The 19,727-nt window shown below is 37.4% G+C and overlaps 1 protein-coding gene and 1 pseudogene across 2 annotated transcripts in view; both read left to right on the forward strand.

Annotated features, from left to right (window-relative positions):
• CNTN5 (contactin 5) overlaps positions 1 to 19,727 on the forward strand; it is a 1,447,249-nt gene that overhangs the window by 801,750 nt on the left and 625,772 nt on the right. The gene's annotated exons all lie outside the window — the stretch shown is intronic.
• LOC128565465 (calcium-binding tyrosine phosphorylation-regulated protein-like) lies at positions 9,658 to 11,811 on the forward strand (annotated as a pseudogene). Its single transcript, XR_008374264.1, has 2 exons — positions 9,658 to 10,273; positions 11,208 to 11,811. The product of XR_008374264.1 is annotated as a calcium-binding tyrosine phosphorylation-regulated protein-like (transcript).

A 19,727-nucleotide genomic window follows, 5' to 3' on the forward strand; every position in this document is an offset into this window, starting at 1 on the left:
ACCAACTATAACCATTCCAGTTCCTAATTCTATAGTGCTTTTAACAGCAGATCCAGGGAGCAATGTACAAGGGCCAGCCTAGATTAATATCATGCATGGTTTTACCTTTTCTTAAAAAAAAGTACATTCTGTTTTTCTCTGATCCAAAAATCTCAAATCCAAATGCTCCAACATTTGAAACTTTTCAAGTGTCAAGATGCCACAAGTGGTGAATTTCTCATCTGAACTCATATAGCAGTTTACTGTGACCCTGAAGATATTAAATTTTCACTGTATAATGGTGCATCATATTTTTCAATCTTAAGTACTTATATGTAAATAAGTATAAGAAATGATTATTGATAGCCTATAAATTCCGAGTCAGGTCTGAAGGTGATGCCAAATAAACACAGTTTTACCCCGGGGGTGCTGAGATAATGAGATCTTTGCTTTCCGATGCCAATGCATACAATCTTTGTTCCATGCACAAATTAATATAAAATGTTACACAAATTTATCTTCAGGATATTTGTATAAGGTATATATAAAACATGAATTAATTATTTTCATGATTAGATTTGGGTCCCATACACACCATATCTCATTATGTATATGCAGAAATAAATATTCCAAAATAACAAAAAAAATCTAAAGTACAAAACACTTCTGGTTTGAAGCATTTGGACTAAGGCATATTCAACTAGGATTAGAAGAGAGATCAAGAGAAAAATTTAAAGGGTGAAAAAAAAAAGAAAAAAAAACATTTTACATCTCTTTATCTCACTTTTTCAATTTTTCATCTCTAAAATGACAGTACCTACTTCAAAGAGTTATTGTGAGGATTTAGATAGTAAATATATGGAATGTTCTTAGAACAATGCGTGGCACATTTATGGACTCAATAAATAATGGTTTGTATTAATTCAAGAAGAAAACCTGACACTTTCGTGTCCCGATCTTAGCATTTCAGGTATATTGCTTGATTCTTTTCCTGGAATAATTTCAGTTTGAGACTAGTTTTTTTAAAATCCAGTAAACAACTTCAAAAATTTAAAATTCTGTTTAGACCAGACATTACTCCTCTAAATCAAAACACAGCTTCCTGTGGTGTGAGTTAAAACGATAATCAGCTTATATTTCCAACAGCCCTTTTTATCTGGCATGCATCTTTTCTTATCTAAAGCAAATCTATTTTAGTTATATTTTATTTTATCATTTTTCCCAATGGGATATGAATACCACTACTAATTTTTGCCCTTAACAAGATAAGAAGTTGGAGAACCTGGAAGAAATAGATAAGTTCTTGGACATATACAACCTACCAAGATAATAAATGAAAAAAGCGAAAAACATAGGCTTTTGATTTCCGTGCTCCCTTTTTCCTTTCTGCTTGTGGGAAGATGGCAGAAAGTTTACTATACCACCTGCCATGGAGGCATAAGTCCAAAGTCCAAGTCAAGTGCAGTACAACCATTTGGCAATGCCTGCTCACTTTTGGATTGATATCCTTTCAATGTGGCATTTTTATTATCATACCTTAGCCTGTACCTGGATAAATGCAATTTTTTGTGAAAAAATAATTTAATCTCCATGTTATGTGTAAATCTGCATCAAACTGATGTACTTTGAGATGTTTTACATTATCCCAAGTTTTAATATCCCTATGCTAATATCCCAAGTTTTAATTTTTTTACTAAAACATATTTGAAGTTTTAAACCTAAGACTTATTACCTAGGCTACTTCTAAACAAGAAATGTTTCTTTGACTGTTGGGGAAGAATGTTTCATCAATTATACTTTTACATTTCAACTACTATTTCAGTTTAGTTGTAGAACACAAACTTACAAGCATCCATTGTAGCAATATCATAACTCCACCAGCTTGATATATCTCTGCACAGTTTTCACGGGCCCCAGAAATCACTGCCTGAGGTTGAGAGATTGGAAGATATTCTCTTCCATCTAAGAGCTAAAAACCACTCTTTATCTGTTTTGTCAGTGAAAAAAACTGTTAATATATTAAATTATGTTTTACCAGGAAGACTGACCACTTATTGCCAAAAATCTAACTTAATATCCTATGGAACTTTTCCTTACAAGACAGGAGAAATAGGAACGTCACTGGCAACAAGTGAAACAATGCTCATGTAAGTGTGCTCATCACTGGAACGATGTCCTTCTAAACATAATGTCTGAGAAAATTTTCTTTCAAAGCATCAGAGATAAGTAAAGTACCATTTATATCCATACTTAGTCAACATGTTGGTGTCTTTCGTGGGCAATCTCTTGCCTGAACCATCTGTTTCTGCTCCTAGAAATATGGTTAGAAAGCAAAATTTAACTATTTAGGCTATCAAAGTTTGCATTCAAGCTAATTGAGACAAAAATCTTTGTGGCCTTTGTATTAATTAACCATCTAAAGTGTTCACATCACATCTTACAGTATTAAAGAGGTGAGATGTTTGCCCCTCACTATCACATCTTACACATTTCATAAGACAAGATGATAGTTTTCCTTAACAACTTAATATACTGTGCTTTTAAGTGGGAAATACGGATGTACCAAATTCAAAATAATTTACCTTATACTATTCAATAATTTATACATTTGTCTAAAAAAAAATTTACTCATCTCTTCATCTATAAATCAGGTGCTAAAATATTTTTTATTCAACACCATTTTCCTTGCACCTCCAGTCCATATCCCTATGGATGTTGACCATATTATCACCTGAACCCTTCATGCCCTGTATACTAATGTAGCTACATTTTGATTACTGGCTTAATTATTTTTGAATTTTGGTAATAAGCAAAATTCAATAGCTATATGGTTTGGTTTGAATTTTAGTGCTCCTGGCCCGATTTTTTTTAAACTTAATCCCCAGTACACTAGTATTTAGAAATGGAGCCTTAGAGGTGAGCAGGGCATGAGGCTCCTCCCTCATGAATGGAGTTAGGGCCTTTATAAAATATGAATCTGGCCCTTGTTCTCTTCTGGCCCTTCTGCCATGTGAGGAGACAGTGTTCATTCCTTCCTGAGGATGTTGCCTTCAAAGTACCATCTTGGAAACAGAGAGATCTGGCTCTCACCTGATAACTAACCTGCTGGAACATTGATTTGGACTTCTAGCCTCCAGAACTGAGAGAAATGAATTTTCATTCCTTATAAATGACCCTGTCTCAGATATTTTCTTATAATAGCACAAACATATCAGGATATCTTCCTTGCTCCCTGCCTTCCCACAGAAATAATATTAATTTTTTTTTATATTTTTCAGGTTTAATGATAATTCTGATGACAACATTTATCTGGAAAGTGCTTTAAGTTGTTTTCAAGCACTTAAGCTGTTTTTCAAGTAGGGTAATCATTTAAAATATCTTCCACTCATTTCTTTTTACAGTTACTTGGGACCTACATAGGACACCACTGAACTGAGCTTTGCTCTTGTTATCCTTTAGAGATCATTAAATTGCAGGCTAAACATCATTAACAAGTTAACATGATGATACAGATAAATAACTGAGTGAGCAAACAGATCAATAGATTAATAGATAAGCAAGTATAATTTTTTAAAAATATACCATCTGGCATTTTTGAAATGTTAAGTAATTATTTAAAGATTAAAATAAATGATTAAATAAGAAACAAGAAATGAGGTAAATGTCATAATTTTGTTCCTAATTTCCTCTCTAACTCACTAATCACATTTAATATTCCTATTCATAGTATTACTTAAAACTAACGATTATTTAAGCTGAGAGTTTGCAATTCACCTTCTCCCTGAATAAAGGACTTCATTGAACTTCTCATCTTAGAATTAACTCTCTCAACGAAGAGTTCCCAAGGCATTGCAAAATAATTCCTATTTCAGAATTTTGAAAAAGTATTACTCAACCGAAAATAATTAACTACCATATTTGAACTAAATTAAAAATCTTAAAATCAGATCTGTGCTATGTGCTAGGCACCCAGTTTCAGGAACACGGCAGTAGAGAACCACAAGACCAACAGAGTGTAGAGATGCTTATGATAAAATCAAGGAAAGGGTCTGCATATTTGACCTGAGGGAAAGGGAATCATCTGTCAATTTGTTTTATTTTTGGCTAAACCTAGATGAAACCAAGAACTGTGCAAAATGAGCCTTGTTTATTGTATAGACTCAGCACAATATAACAACAAAGGGGTCTGCAGAGCCTGAGGCCCTCTGGTTGGGTTCCTATCATTTTAAGCAGTATTTGTCATAACATCTGCTTTTTGTAATAAATACATTTTCCCCCCAGAAACATTGAGAAAGAAAGGGCTGAAATATCCTACATGTGGGCATAAAACACAATCTAAATGTCAGATACTTCTCCCTGCTTCCTGGTCTCGGGACCTCCTTTGGCACCTGCTTGCCCTGGGTTAGTTTATCAGCTTGTCGTCCCACAGATGCCAGCCCAGCAGCACTCAGGTTCAAGCAAGTAGGAATCGCAGCCCAGTTTTTTATTTGAAAAAAAAAAAATCCCCCACCCAAAAAAAAAAAGAAAAGAAATAAAACCTTTTTCTGACACAAGGCGTTTAGGAATGACAGCTGCATGGTAAATTCAGGGATATTACACAATGGACCTGCAACATTGAAGCCAAACTCGTTTTGTTATTGAAAATGCAAGGCAGCTTCAGCCTTGCTTCAGTTGTTTTTTACACAAAGATCCAACTATTGGGACAAGGATGGTTGCCAAGGACTTTTTTTTAATATGAATGACATCAAATTTGTCTTCCAGATTCAAGGAGATTGTAGGCTTTTTAAGGCGGAGCTACCTTCAAATAATATAAAGAGAGAATAATAAACACCTAGGGGTCATTTTAATTTGTTCATAGAGATAGTTAGAGTTTTATAGCCATTGTCTATCACCATTGTTAATTGTTTATGCCGTGTGAGCTGTTAGATATTCCAGATATCATCTCTGGATGTGGTAGGGTGGAAATAAAGATATTTGATTCTTCAGATATACAAACAGCTTCAAAAAAGAATATACATATTTCTGGTCTTAAAATCTTCGTAGGCACACCACCATGTAGCTCACCCACCTCCCATCCTGTCTCTTTTAATCTGTTTTTGATCCTTCTCTCCCTCACACTAAGACTTTGTTCTTTTGTGATGTTGAGCAATTTTAGCCATCTCTTTCATTTCCTGGCTTTTCTTAACTCATGGCTTAGGGTTTCAACTTCTAACCCCCAATAATTTATTAATTTATTTTCTTAAAGAGAGCCAATTGCCTCCTAAATAGGAATTGTGATGTCAGTTATAAAGATCATATTTATGTGTTTGCTTTCATGTTTGCTTAAATAGACTTTCTGAGAGCAGTTATATGTTCACAGCAAAATAAATGGGCAGGTACAGGGGTTCTTCCTTACTCCCTGCTCCCCCATCCACAGCCTGACCCATTATCAACATCCCTGAACCAGAGTGGTACATTTCTTACAATTTATGAACCTGTATCTGACACATCGAATCCTTGTACATTCTGTGAGTTTGAGCAAATGGGTAATGACATATATCCCTCTATCATAGTATCATATAGAATTACTGAATGCTTTAAATATCTTCTGTGCTTGAACTATTTATGCTTCCTTTCCCCAACCACCGGCAACCAGTAGCAACCACTGATCTTTTTACTGTCTCCACAGTTTTCCATTTTCCAAAACGTACTCTAGTGGAAGTCATACAGTACAGAGTGTTTCCAGGTTGCCTTCTTTCACTTAATGTTTAAGACTGGATAGCTCATTTCCTATTATCAACTAATAATGCTCTGTTGTCTTGATTTACTGTAGTTTATTTATACATTCCTTTATGAAACAACACCTTAGTTGCTTATAAGGTACAGCCAGTGTGACTACAGCTGTTATAAATGCCCATGTACATGTTTTCGTGAGGACATAAGTCTTCCAGTAGTTTGGAAAAATACCATGAGTGTGATTGCTGGATCATATGGTAAAAGGATGTTCAATTTTGAAAGAAATCCTCTTGTTGTTGTATTAAAAAATCTGGTATGGGAATTAGAAACCCTAAAGGAATTTTAATGGATTATTTCTGATCTGCCTTCCCACCCTTACTACTTAAGAAGTATATTTTTCGTGTGGCATTTTGATATCACAGGTTATCACAAAGTGTATAAAACAGAAAATTTACTTAATACTAAAAATTGTTATTTAAGAACACTTTAATTTATATTAGGAAATCAAAATGAGAACAAACATTTCTCACCCATATATTAATACATTATTACATCCTAGCATAGAATTAACTAGAAGGTAGAAAAGTTGACTAACGAGAGTGTGGACCAGAGAATGCCTGTGACTTGGCAGCTCATTCGTTTTTCAGCTATTAAACTGAGAGAGACAAGAATACTGTGAATAAAATCATATTTTCCTGTTTAGTTTTTGAGAGTGTCTTTTCAGTGAGGAAGTATTGTCATATCTAAGAACAGCAGAATAGAACTTGTAAAGGTAACTTGGGAAACAGAGGTTTGAAGAATGATGATGGTTACGGATTTTTTGAAGGTAAAATCAAGTACCTTCTGAGCATAGATTGAGGGTCACAGGAATAGTCACATCAATTGTATATTATTTACATAGATTAACATAGCCTTTCACAATTTTCTATTATTTTCCTGCCAATATAAATACCAAAGACTATTAAAGTAATAAGAGGCTTAAGAAAAAGTAGATTGCAGCTTGTCCTAAATCAAAGCACAGTGGGTGACCTGAAGAAAATTTTTCGCTGCTAAAATTACTAGAAATCAGGATGTCTTATTAAATACACATGCAAAGAATAGTCTGATCACAAGACTTGCTGTGTTCTAAGACCTTTGGACATTTACACAGAAGCTTAGGTAAATTTCATCATTGTCACCCATTCTCAAGCTATTTAAATTTTGCTGTCTTTCAGATCTTATAGAAGTGCTTTCATTAACTCTTTCAAACATATTCTTGTTAGGTAGGAAAGAAACAGCACATTAAACACCAGTTATAGAAGCATGCGATTTTAATTTCTGATGAAAGAGATATTTGACCTTATTTAAGCTATGTCTTACATAAAAAAGAAGGAAGAACAACTCTGAAAATTCTAAAAGCTATTATAGCCAAAGAGAAACAGAAAGTTAGAGAGGTTTTTGCTTTTCGCTTATGTGTGTGTTTTTAAGACGTATGTGAGTGAATTGATATATGCCAATAGAAATTTTCTGGCAATAACATTTTAAAACATGTATTATTACTTGTTATAATACAATACAAACATTCTGACACAAATTTTATACATATATTATTACTTGTAGTTTCCTAGGGATGCACATAAAAAACTACTACAAACTAGATGAGTAGAAAAGTCCAAAATCAAGGAATCAGCAGGGCCGTGTTCTTTATGAAGGCTCCGGGGCTAAATCTACTCCATGCCTTTTTCTTAGCTTGCGGTGTTGCCAATAATCCTTGATATTTTTTGACTTGTGGATGCATCACTCCAATCTCTTTCTTCATCTTCACAGGTTGTTCTTCTGTGTCTCCCTGGGCCTCTGTTTTCTCTTCATATGAGAACAATACTATAGGGCCTTATTAGTGGCCACCCTAATTGAGTATGAACTCAACTTTTTATCTGCAGAGACCCTATTTCCAAATAAGGATACATTGTGAGATTCCCCCCAAAACCAAATTTGGGGGCGGAGGATTATTCAATCCAATACACAGTATAATAATACATAATCTTTGGCTTTAGAACAATCTGAATTTGAGTTTAGACTGTTCTACTTAGTAGCTATTTAATCTAAGACAAATTATTTAATTTTTCTGGTTATAGATTAGTCTCTTTCATATAAAAATATGATAACCCTAACTTTACTAGGTTGGATTAAAGTTTAAAAAATATTTTTGAATTTTTAAGAAAGAATCTGCCATATAGAAACTTCTAAAAATATTAACTATTTTTATTTTTGTAATTATTATTATGTGGAATCACAGAAGCTATTTCCCATTGTAAATATCTAATTTAATTTATAGAGACAATATATTAGAAAGGAAATACAGGTTTGGTGCCTGTAGCTCAGTGGCCAGGGCAACAGCCACATACACTGGAGCTAGAGGGGTTCGAACCCAGCCCAGGCCTACCAAACAACAACGCAACAAAAAATAGCCGTTGTGGCAGGTACCTGTAGACCCAGCTACCTTGAGAGGCTGAGGCAAGAGCATCGCTTAAGCCCACGAGTTTGAGGTTGCTGTGAGCTGTGACACCACAGCTCTCCACTAAGGGTAACGAATAACATGGGTAACAAATTACACGGATCCTGCTCACCAACAGTTAGTAGTTTATTTAGGAGACGAGACTACCATTAAAAATAGCATGCATTGTTAGGCAAATTTATTATAATTTTGATAAGCAATATACTTCATTAACAAATATTTTTCAAATCCTTATATTAGGCCTAGTAGTATATTTGTACACTGTATACATACATAAAGATGACTGACATGATTTCTTCTTCAAGATACTCTCAAATGACACAGAAATATGTGAACAGGAAATTTCCCTAAAAATGATGAAGGATAAACTTATGACAGTCCTGTACAGCTCAGAGAGGAATACTTATATCAGAAGAGAAGATACCAAGATGTCTTGGAGAAGTTGGTGTGAATTGATGATTGAATGACTGGCAATAAATAACCTTTTGGAGAAGGAACAGAATACAGGATAAGAAATTTTAAGGAAGAAGAAATATTATTTGTGAGGAAATGTGCAAGACCAACATTTTTGTGACCTTTATGAAGTTATTCGCAATTCAGATTATATAGTTAAAATCACTGTTGAGAGAGAGTATGTAATACATCTGGAGTGAAAATAGGGGCAAATCTTGAAATGGTTTCACTATGTTAAGATTCGCTTCCTTGTTATGGGTATAGACAAACGAAATTGCAGTAGAGTTTCAAGGGAATTTCATGAGGGCTGGAAAACTGAGGAAATTAACATTTACTGTCTCCATATTTTAAGTAGGTATGAGTTGTATTTACATACATCATTCCATTCAATCCACCTAGTCAATCTGGAAAGGGGGTATTAGCTTCATTTGGCAGAGAAGAAAGTGAATCAAACATTTGTCGGAGTTTACACCACAGGTATAACGTAACATATGAATTTTTCAAAATGACGACATCATGAGGTACAGAAGAACAAAAGATGGCTTGGAAAATATTCCTAAAATGAAATTTATATGACAGACATATACAATCAGGAAAATAACTAACTATAACTGAAATAAATCTGGATTATGTAGAGGGCAGTGAGACTTGGAGACGTGTAAACTAGAGCCCACAGCACAGCTTCAAAAGGGTAAAAACTGATAATGCTGACGATGATTCAGGAAGCCAGTGAAACTATTAAAAATCTATTTTAAGGCGGCGCCTGTGGCTCAAGGAGTAGGGCGCCAGTCCCATATGCCGGAGGTGGCGGGTTCAAACCCAGCCCCGGCCAAAAATAAAAAAAATAAAAATAAAAATAAAAATCTATTTTAAGTATGTTTTATTTTCTTGAGATAAGTGGCCATGGAAAGTTAGGAAGGAAATGGTCATGATGGTAATTCAGATAGGATGACCCCTGATCTGGCATCAGATCAGGAATGGTACAAGTAGGAGGTTTGTGAGGCAAAAAAAAGGGGGCAACGAGGAAGCTTCTTAGAGCATAGCCGGGAAGGAGAAGTTGAGATTACAGACATCCTGCCAAAATGATTTCTTCAAAGCCCAGACTTGTCGTACCCTACGGCCTCAAGACTCTGCTCGAGGGAGTTAGCAGAGCCATTCTCAAAACTAATCCACCAAATATCACCCAATTTGCAGCAGTTTATTTTAAAGAACTTATTGTGTTCAGAGAAGGGAATACTTGTCTGGATATAAAAGATCTGGTTAAACAGTTTCATCAGATTAAAGTAGAGAAGTGGTCAGAAGGAGGGACACAAGAGAAGAAACCAGAATGTGTAAAAGAACCAGAAGGAAAATCTGTAGTTCCTCAACAGCCTACACGGATGGAAAAATCTACAGACACAGAGGAGGACAATATAGCCGGGCCACTGTTCAGCAACAAGACCACCCAGTTCCCGTCAGTCCACGCTGAGGTCCCAGAGCCTGAGCAGGCAGCTGAAGCAGTTCGTGGTCCTTGTTCCAAGCCAGCCACCCCGAAGACTGCGACCCCACCCGCGTCACCGTCTCCTGCAGGGGTCTCTCCAGAGTTTGCCTACGTCCCAGCTGACCCAGCTCAGTTTGCTGCTCAGATGTTAGGTAAAGTTTCGTCTAGTCATTCTGATCAATCTGACGTTTTAATGGTGGATGTGGTGACCAGTATGCCTCTTCTCAAGGAGGTGCTGGACTCAGAGGCTGCTGAAGATGTCACGGTGGCCTCTCCTCATGTGTATTCTAGAGAGGTGGTAGCAATGCAGGCTGAGAGCCAAAAGTCTATCCATGTAGAGCTGGGTCCTAAACCTAAAGACGATAGGGCTGAACCGTCAACGGCTTCCTCACTCCCCTTGCAGGATGAACAAGAACCTCCTGCTTATGATCAAGCTCCTGAGGTCCCTTTGCAGGCTGATATTGAGGTTTCATCAACTGTTCATATATCCTCTATCTATAAAGATGAGCCTGTGACTGAAGGAGTGGTTTATATCCAGCAAATGCCAGAACAAATAGTTATTCCCTTTACTGAACAAGTTGCTTGCCTTAAGGAAAATGAGCAGTCACCACCAGTTAGCCCCAAACCTGTAGTGTACAAGACATTCTCAGGCATGTCTAAAAAATCGGTGGAGTCTGTAAAACTTTCACAGGTGAAGGAGGACGCACGGTATGACTCCTCAGTGCACATGGAGGCAGAAGCTACAGTTCTGCTCTCTGACACTTACTTGCAAAATCTGCCTGTGGTCTCTGCACAACCCCTGGATGCAGAGGAATCCATCCACATAAGCTCTGAAAAATCTCTGCATCTTGAAGTGGAGATCATTTCGTTACTCTCTGACAAAAATGGGCAGGAGGAGTCCTGGGAAGGCTCTGAGCCCCAGGAGGTGGAGATCAGGCCTGCGTCCTCTGGGGCAGCTGCAGAGACAGCGCGGTCAGGTACACGTGTAAAGCCATCCAGTGGCTCCATCCCTCCCACTCCAGAAGGTCTCACTGCACCAGAAATTGAACCAGAAGGGGAAGCAGCACCTGACAAGGTTTGATGAAGCCAGCAATAGCAACAGCGAAGCAGGACAACCACCACCATATTCTAACATGTGGACCCTTTATTGTCTAACTGATATGAATCAACAGAGTCGCCCATCACTGCCACCTGCGCCTGGGCCTTTCCCCCAAGCAACCCTCTATTTATCTAATCATAAGGATCCGCAGTTTGTGCAGTATCCACCGAAAGTCACGTCTCCAACGTACGTGATGATGGACGACAGCAAGAAGACGGGTGCCCCCCCCCTTTTATTTTAGTAGGCTCAAATGTTCAGGAGGCACAGGAATGGAAGCCTATCCCTGGACACACTGTTGTTTCACAGGGGGACACCTTGAAGAGATACGCTGCAGTGCAAGTGCCCGTTGCTGTTCCTGCAGATCAGAAATTCCAGAAACACCCCCTAAATCCCCAGAATGTTAGTCCTCCCACGAGTGGACAAGATGTCCCCAGACCACAAAGCCCTGTTTTTCTTTCACTCGCATTCCCAGTAGAAGATGTAGCCAAAAAAAGTTCAGGATCTGGTGACAAACGTACTCCCTTTGGAAGTTACGGTATTGCTGGAGAAATTACTGTGACTACTGCCCATGCTCGCAAAGCAGAAACTTAAAACTGATGCTGAAAAAGACGCTGTTTGATTCAACAGTCAAGGTGGAGTTGGCCACCAAGCATAATATATCAATAAACTTCACGCAAGCAAAAAAAAAAAAATACCTAATATTAAAATTGATTTTCTATTGGAAAATGAAAAAAATAAACAATTTCTAGGCTTGTGCAAGGCAATGCTGATATAACTGGCAGAGACAGGAATTTTGCTGTAAGAGTCTCTTTCACTGACGTACACAGAGTGGACTGATATGTTCAGTCTTAGACACACTGAGTTTGAGACGACAGGGAGATATCCAAACAGCATTGGATATCTGTCCAGTGGTCTCCGGATACTGCACGTGAACCAGAGCACTCTATTAATGGAACATTTAGTAGTGAGAGGAAAAATCACTTGGGGTCGTGTCTCCTTTTTTCTTTACTTTTCTTTTTTTTAAAACATCACAACATTATTATGTGAATTTTTTACAATACAAACAAAAAGACAGAAATGCGATATCTGAATATGGCTCAATGCAGAATGGTGACTTTTTTTTCTCTTCAAGAGGCCATTATTTCCATTTTAGAAAAATGAAGAGATGGCATTTAGGTAGAAACGGGTTGGTTGTCAGATTCACAGCTTTGCCTAGAAATGATATATAAATGCATTTATGCATTCCCCCCCTATACTTACCATGAAGTGTAAAAAAGGAGTTAAAGGAAAGTTATCTTGTTAGTTCCCACCCTATGAAAGATGCTATATTCTATTTTAGCAGGGCCAAATATGGAAAATATCTAAATTAAATGCTATTACAAAAAATGAAGCATGTAATGAAATTCTGGCTAAAAAGGGCGCTAAATGAGAATAATATATATTTAAGGTATCCAAAACAAGCAGACAAGAAAGGTTGGTCTAAAAAAGCTCTACGTGCACTGTAAGCATATAGGGTTTTTTTTTTTATGTGTATTTTTAAACAATGGAAGTGTCAAAAAATAGGGTCAACTGTGTTAGACTAAATTGCATTATTGTATATGCTGCATTGAATGGAACCTTTGTATTATAATTATCATAGAGAAGCATAGTTTGCGTCATATTATGGCAATTTATCCTCAGTGAAAACCTTCCAGAGTCCTTTTATTTTGGAATATCCTGTAAATAATCAAACCACCAGAACATGATTGTGCAACAGTAAAATATTCTCTCACATTAAACTGAAGATACTTGTTTAATACAAAAAGGAAAGGAGAATGTAGGAAAAGTGCTTAGTGCTGTCACTTTCTAAGTACACAACATCCTACACAATTCAAGGTATTTTAATCTCCATCAAGAACAACAACAAAAAAATAATTTTTGTCATGTTGTTAAATCCATCCTTATGGGTAAAACTGGTGCAGATTGGTCAAATGGATCCAACAAATACTGATGTCCAAGCCGGCGTATTGGCAACTAACGCGTTAACTAGTGGTCAGTATAGAGTTTAGAAGACCTTCCCTTTCTTCTTATTCTTTTTCAAGGTTCTCGAAGAGTTCTGTTGTTCTAACATACCTTGCTGAGCTTCCCAGTTTGTTCTCGTCTGCAAACTGGAGACATTTTCCCTGTAATCCTCTGTGCTGGGCTTCCAAATTGTTTTTCCTTTGCTCAGGGCCCCATTGGAGCTCAGCTTCAGAGTCCTTCAGTTTCTGGACTTTTTTCTTCATCTCAACCCCCTGCTGTGGCCCCATTTCCTCCTCTTCATTCTCTGCTGCTCCCTTTTCTCTCTTTCCATCGCTGCCGAGGGCTCTGAGTCAGCTGCCCTGGATTCTTTGCTGTCAGCTACAGGTAAGTCACAGCTGCCAGGCCTCTGCTTCTAACGTACACAAGTATGTGTACTTTATTAGCAACCCCTTTCAAGTCCTGCAGGCGTTCTTATCAGCATATTTCTTAAAATTGTGAAATCACAACCTTCACCATTTTCATAGCACCCCAAGGGCACTGCTGTCCTCTGACCCTTTCTCCATTAGCTTCCATGATAGTTATCACCACCTGCTGCAAGACGTCAACAGCCCTTTACCTTTTTAACAAGCTTATTTTCTTCTTTATCACCTGTTTCTGGAAATGAATATATTTTAATATTGTGTTCTTGGATTCCTTTCATTCTCTGATTTCGAAACTGCTGGCATGGCTCTGGGGTGGGTGTGTGTGCTTTGGCAATAAGTGGAATGATGGTCGCCTTTTCATGCAAATGCATCATAACTCAACATCCAGTGGTTTAAGTCTATGTCCAGAAGGAGCAGTGAAGTGTCAATGCTACGCCCTGTTACAGGCTTCTGACACCTGTTCCCCGAGATGCGGCCTTTGAGCCCTCAAATTTACTGCTGATGGAGTCGGTAACAAGCTGTGGGCAATTCCTGTCATCCATCGCAACTCCAAATCCCGGGGTATCAACAGTGTGAGCCCCAACTGCACTCCACCTTCCTGGATTAAAACTTTGCATTGTTCCACCTGCACAGTCTGTCGTGGTATGGGAAGGAGCTGGATGCTCTGGGCAATGCAAGTCTGCGAGGAGTACGGGTTGATGGATGTTGACTTTTCCCAGACCAGAGTCCCCTCCTGTCCGAAGTGTGAATTCAAACCCCCTGTTGGCCGATTGTCTGAATATTTGATTTGGGAGACCAGCAAATCCTCATAGGCGTCCAGGGTCTTCAGCTGAGCTACCTCCAGGCTGCTGTGGGCGACCCCTCCTTCTTGGCAGGTCTCCCAGCGACCCACACCCTGCCCCCCCACCGCCACCTGCCCCACCAGCCCAGCACCCCCAGCCCCACCCGCCCGGGATCCCCACCCCCACCAGCCCACCAGCCCACCAGTCCCCACCAGCCCACCAGTCCCCACCAGCCCAGCACCCCCACAAGCACCACCCACCCAGGATCCCCACCCCCACCAGCCCCACCAGCCCCACCAGCCCAGCACCCCCAGCCCACCAGGCCCCCAGCCGTGGCTGCTGATTCCCACAACTTCCTGGTTTACACTCAGTATTCCGAGAGGTGGAAATGTAACCTTGACTCAGTCCTGAATAAATAGGTGCTTTGAAAAGCCTGTTTGAAAGGACCTGGATATGTTTTTTGTAAGGATTGGTTAGAAGAAAAAGTTATTTGAAATATAAAGATTTTCTCTTTTTTATTTCAAAATATGAAGGAGGTATAAATGTTTTAGGTTACTCGGGTCACTCTGGTAACACTTTAGCCCCAAGTGACAGGCGTGCTCCCTACCGAGCGGGCTCATGTTACCTGTTGGGAAGGTTTTTGCTCCTCTGGGCCTGTCCCCTCCCTACGGGTTGACTTCCATTGAGTTTAACTTCCCTCTACCACATGTGTGTTTATCCGTTAGTTCCAGTTTAATAGTGAGTATATGTCCTGTGTGTCAAGACTGTCACAATTACACAAATTGTTAATTCCTTTTTAGAGGTTCCTATCAGTGGCTATGAGCGGCCAGGCAGCAAGGCAAATTACTTTGCCTGTCTACCTGGTGACTTCTGAGAATAATTTCAAAATTGTTTTATATGCTTAAGAATACCAACTCAAAATAACACAATACCATTTTTGGTTACTATGTATTATATTGTTTTTCTTGTCGTATTCTGAATTATAGATGTTTTAAATCAAAATCCAGATTATAAATTAATATTTTGTTGTTGTTATTTTACCATGTTAACTACAACTTGACAATGGGCATCTGGAAACATGATTTTTCCTCTGTTTCAAATTAAGTTTCAAAAAGATTTTTAAAAAGGGGATTCGAATGATCTGTTTTGTTTTGTTTTATAGTAAACTGTTTAATCATTATCTCAGTTAATTCTTTAATTCATGAATAGGGAATTATACTTGGCTGTGATGAAAGATAGATAAATTAAAAATGGTTCATACCCTCAAGGAACTTTCTTATCCTATGGGTATAATATATGTTTAGAAAATGATTACAATCTGTACAAAATATGAAGAGAATCATAATAATTATTAGTTTAAAGGTGTTAAGACATGGAAGAGATTGCATTTAGGTGCATGAATCAAAGTAACGTTTAAAATAAAAATTTTATATAAATTAGACAATGGAAATAACAATGGATTTGTTTGTTTGTTATTATTTGTTCATTTGTTTGATTAGATGAGAAAGAAACCATTTTACAGATGTGTTCTCTAAACTGGAGTGCCTATACCCCTGAATACACAAATACTTTACAAGTGCTAGACAGATGGAGAATTTTAAAGATAGCAATTTTTTAGATTCTTAAAATGCTTATGAATTCTTTTCTAAAATTAATCTTCTTGGAAACTCTTCTGATGTAAATGCTCCAGCATTCCACCTTGTGTCTCCCCATCACAATCTGCCACACAACTCACTGTCAAGGAAGACCCACTGCAGCCCATCCTGAGCCATAAGGAGACACAACATCCAAAAAGGGAACACCACGCAAATTCCAAACAACAAGACAGTAATAAGTACCATTGTAGGTGCCAATAAATCAATAAAAATTATTTTGATTATAGGTAACTGTGGTTTTGGAAAATGACCCAGGAATTAAAGTGTTAAGTAATAGGGTTATAATAAAACTCTTTCTGTTTGTATCCACTCAGTATATAAACAAGTTTTTCTTTAATTCATTAATTTAAAAAATGGAAAATAGGCCTAAAAAGCCACACGCATCTTAAATAAGAGACCTAGTTCCTATAAAATTTTATATTCTTGTTAGGTATATTTATCACGTATTTGTTTCATTTAATCAGCTACATACAAATAATTATTGTAATGAGTACTTCTAAAATATAAGATTTTAGAGTCTAAAAAGTGGCTGTTTTATTAATTTTTATGGACTTTTTCCATGTAGTAAGAAATTTCAAGCATAATTATATATATCATTGAAAAAATTCTACTTAAAAGACAATATAACCTTCTGAATCTTATAAAGAGCTTTTTCATATATTTTTAAAATGAATTGTTATTGGTTTGAAACAACCAATATTTAGATAATAGATATTTATTATACATTCTATTTTTTCAAAGTAATACTATAATTGTCTACTGAAATTATGTCATTAGTGATTATTTAAATTTACATTGGAAAATTTTACACATCAAATACAAGTGTGTGTGATGCTTTATATGATTTTTAAGGAAAATCTCTTATGCTAATATGAACAAAAAATCATTCTGACCACTGTTTACTATGGGCGGCACCTGTGGCTCAAAGGGATGGGGCGCTGGTCCCATATGCCGGAGGTGGCGGGTTCAAATCCAGCCCTGGCCAAAAACTGCAAAAAAAAAAAAAAAAGCCTAAGTGTACACAACATTTTAGAGGAGTGTGGGGTGTCTAGTAGTTTACTGTGTCTGATGGGTAAAGCAAGACTGTAGCAGCCCTGATAGCCTATGGCTAGGAGAAGTGAGAGTTATAAGAAATACCTGTATAGCTCAACAATGGAACACCTTGGTGGAAAGGGCCTGCAGAGGGATTTAGCTCTCCTAACAAGCATGAGAGCTCACGAGATGAGAACAGTGGTGAATTGGCAGTCTCTACACCTGTGGTGTTGAGAGCACAAGATCAGCCTTATATTAGGCTGGAGGAGCAGGCAGAAGGGAGCATGCGCAGTCTATCACAGACTCACTTAACTGACTCTGTCTCCTCTCCTGCCTGCTGAACGCCAGCACAGTGCCTCTCTGCTAAAGATCACTAAGCTCTGTTAAAGACTGAGATCTATCTTTATAAGAAGACTGCTTTACTCTCTCAAAGACTATCTCTCTCTCCTGTCAGCTAAAGTAAATAGCCCTTAGGCACCTAAAAGCAGCTGTTCCTGAGCAAGGTAGCTTAGTGGCTGCATCCGGAACCTAGTCAAGCCAGGACGGAAGACCAACCAGTACTGGGCCCTGATAAGTTGCGTCCATGAGGGGACCCCGACACAAGATTAGTGGAGCAGAGGTTTGGGAAGATTGTGGAGCTTGTAGAGTGGTGAGGTGCTGTAGTCTAGGCTAGTGCTACTCAGTAGAAATACAAGGGAAGCAACATCTAATGTTACATTTTCTCATAGTCATATTTAAAAAGTAAAGAAGAAATGGATGAAATCAATTTTAAACAAATTTTAAAGCAATACTTTCAAAGTCTTATTTATCATAGAATCTGGCAAATATTTTACACTGTAGATCATCCCAACGCGTATTAGCCAGATTTCCGTGCCCACTAGTGAGTGGCTGTTGCATCCTTATTTGACAGATCTAGGCCACGCCACTCATGAAGCACTCCTGTACTTTTTCATATCTCTGTACTACAACGTAACAATTTTTCTGATTTCTGTAATAATAAGATGTTACATCTATCATATAACTTAATATTTTCCTCTGAATTGATTCACCATTTTTACTTAAATTCAATTATTTACATTAGTGATAAGTTATCAATTTTCACTTGTAAGATATAAAAACCATAAAAACAAATATAATTTAAAATATTATTACATGTCAAGATATTTGTGCTTAGAAAACTGATCCTGAGGCCAGCTTCTCTTTTGGAAATACAAATGGACTGTTGTTTAAAATTTGTAAAATACATTCAACCATTTTCCTTAAAATAATCAGGATTAAAAAGACAATGAATAAATTTCTCACTACATTATTTACTCCAAGGTCCCTCCTGAAATCATGTTGATGCCGTGTCCCATGTTCTTTTTTTTTTTCAGTTTTTGGCCGGGGCTGAGTTTGAACCCACCACCTCCAGCATATGTGGCCAGTGCCCTACTCCTTTGAGCCACAGGCACCGCCCATCCTGTGCTGAGTTTTGACCACTCGTGGATTGTTTGCTAATTCTTTAGCAAGGACCATGGGACAGAAGTACATTTTATAAACTAATCAGTCTAATCCATAACTTAAGTGTTAGAATTTGAATTGATAGAGAGGATTAAAAACTCAGAACATTATTTTAATTCTACAATCTTTCCACATTTTAAGTTATTTCTTTGTACATCTAATGTTTTAGCCTTTCATTACCTGGGGTGCTGTGACAAAGAGAGGAGCTAAGGAATTCTGAAATTTTTAATATCAGGGACACCGATCCAAAAGACTGTAACCATTTTATTGTTTCTAATGATGATGCCTTATAGGAGTCCTAGAGAAACCTCTAGAAGGGTACAGAAAAAGGAGTTATGAAAATGACTGATCTTCACGTATGTCTATGTAATTAGGTATCAAGGACATGAACCTGTGTTCTGTCTGGTATTTTAACTGAGAGCAGCCCAGATCCAAATATTTCATAAGGTTAAGACAGAATAGTTAAAGCACATTTATATCTGTCAAAAAGCAACCTCTAGGCTCCTAGGTTTTTATTACTCTAAATAATTTTACCAGCATGTAGAATATCATCTGTGGTTAGAGAACATGAATATTTCCTCAGGTAATCAAATGCTATTGCAAATAATATAGTACTTCCCAGTGACAAAATATTATTTTATTATGATTTGCCTGCTAGGTAAATATATTTTTGGAAATGTATAACTCCATAGCTGTAAGTCAGATGATAAACAATTATTTTATTTAAACAGTTCTACAAAATAGGTCAGGACGGTGGCTTTACTAGAATCCAAGTGTATTTATCTATAGAATATAACAGGCCTCCAAGGTCCCTAGCACAGAGAAAATATTAAAAAACATATTTTGAATGATTGAACAATTCTATTCCCATTAGTAGGCCCCTGAAATAAAAAAAAAAGCTAACTTTAATGTGCTGTATAATCTTTTAAGTAAAATAATTGCAAAGGTAAATTCCATTTAGCAGTTCTCAACCTGTGGATCATGACCCCTTTCTAACAATGAAAATACACTGCAGCATAAGGAAGGTTGAGAACCGCTGCTAGATGATAATGCTGCTGTAAGTCTGGAAGGATTATGGTAAGTATTTCATTGCCCATTTTAAATTAATGAAAATT

The sequence above is a fragment of the Nycticebus coucang genome, chromosome 14 (assembly GCF_027406575.1).
Source record: "Nycticebus coucang isolate mNycCou1 chromosome 14, mNycCou1.pri, whole genome shotgun sequence".
NCBI classification, from domain to species: Eukaryota; Metazoa; Chordata; class Mammalia; order Primates; family Lorisidae; genus Nycticebus; species Nycticebus coucang.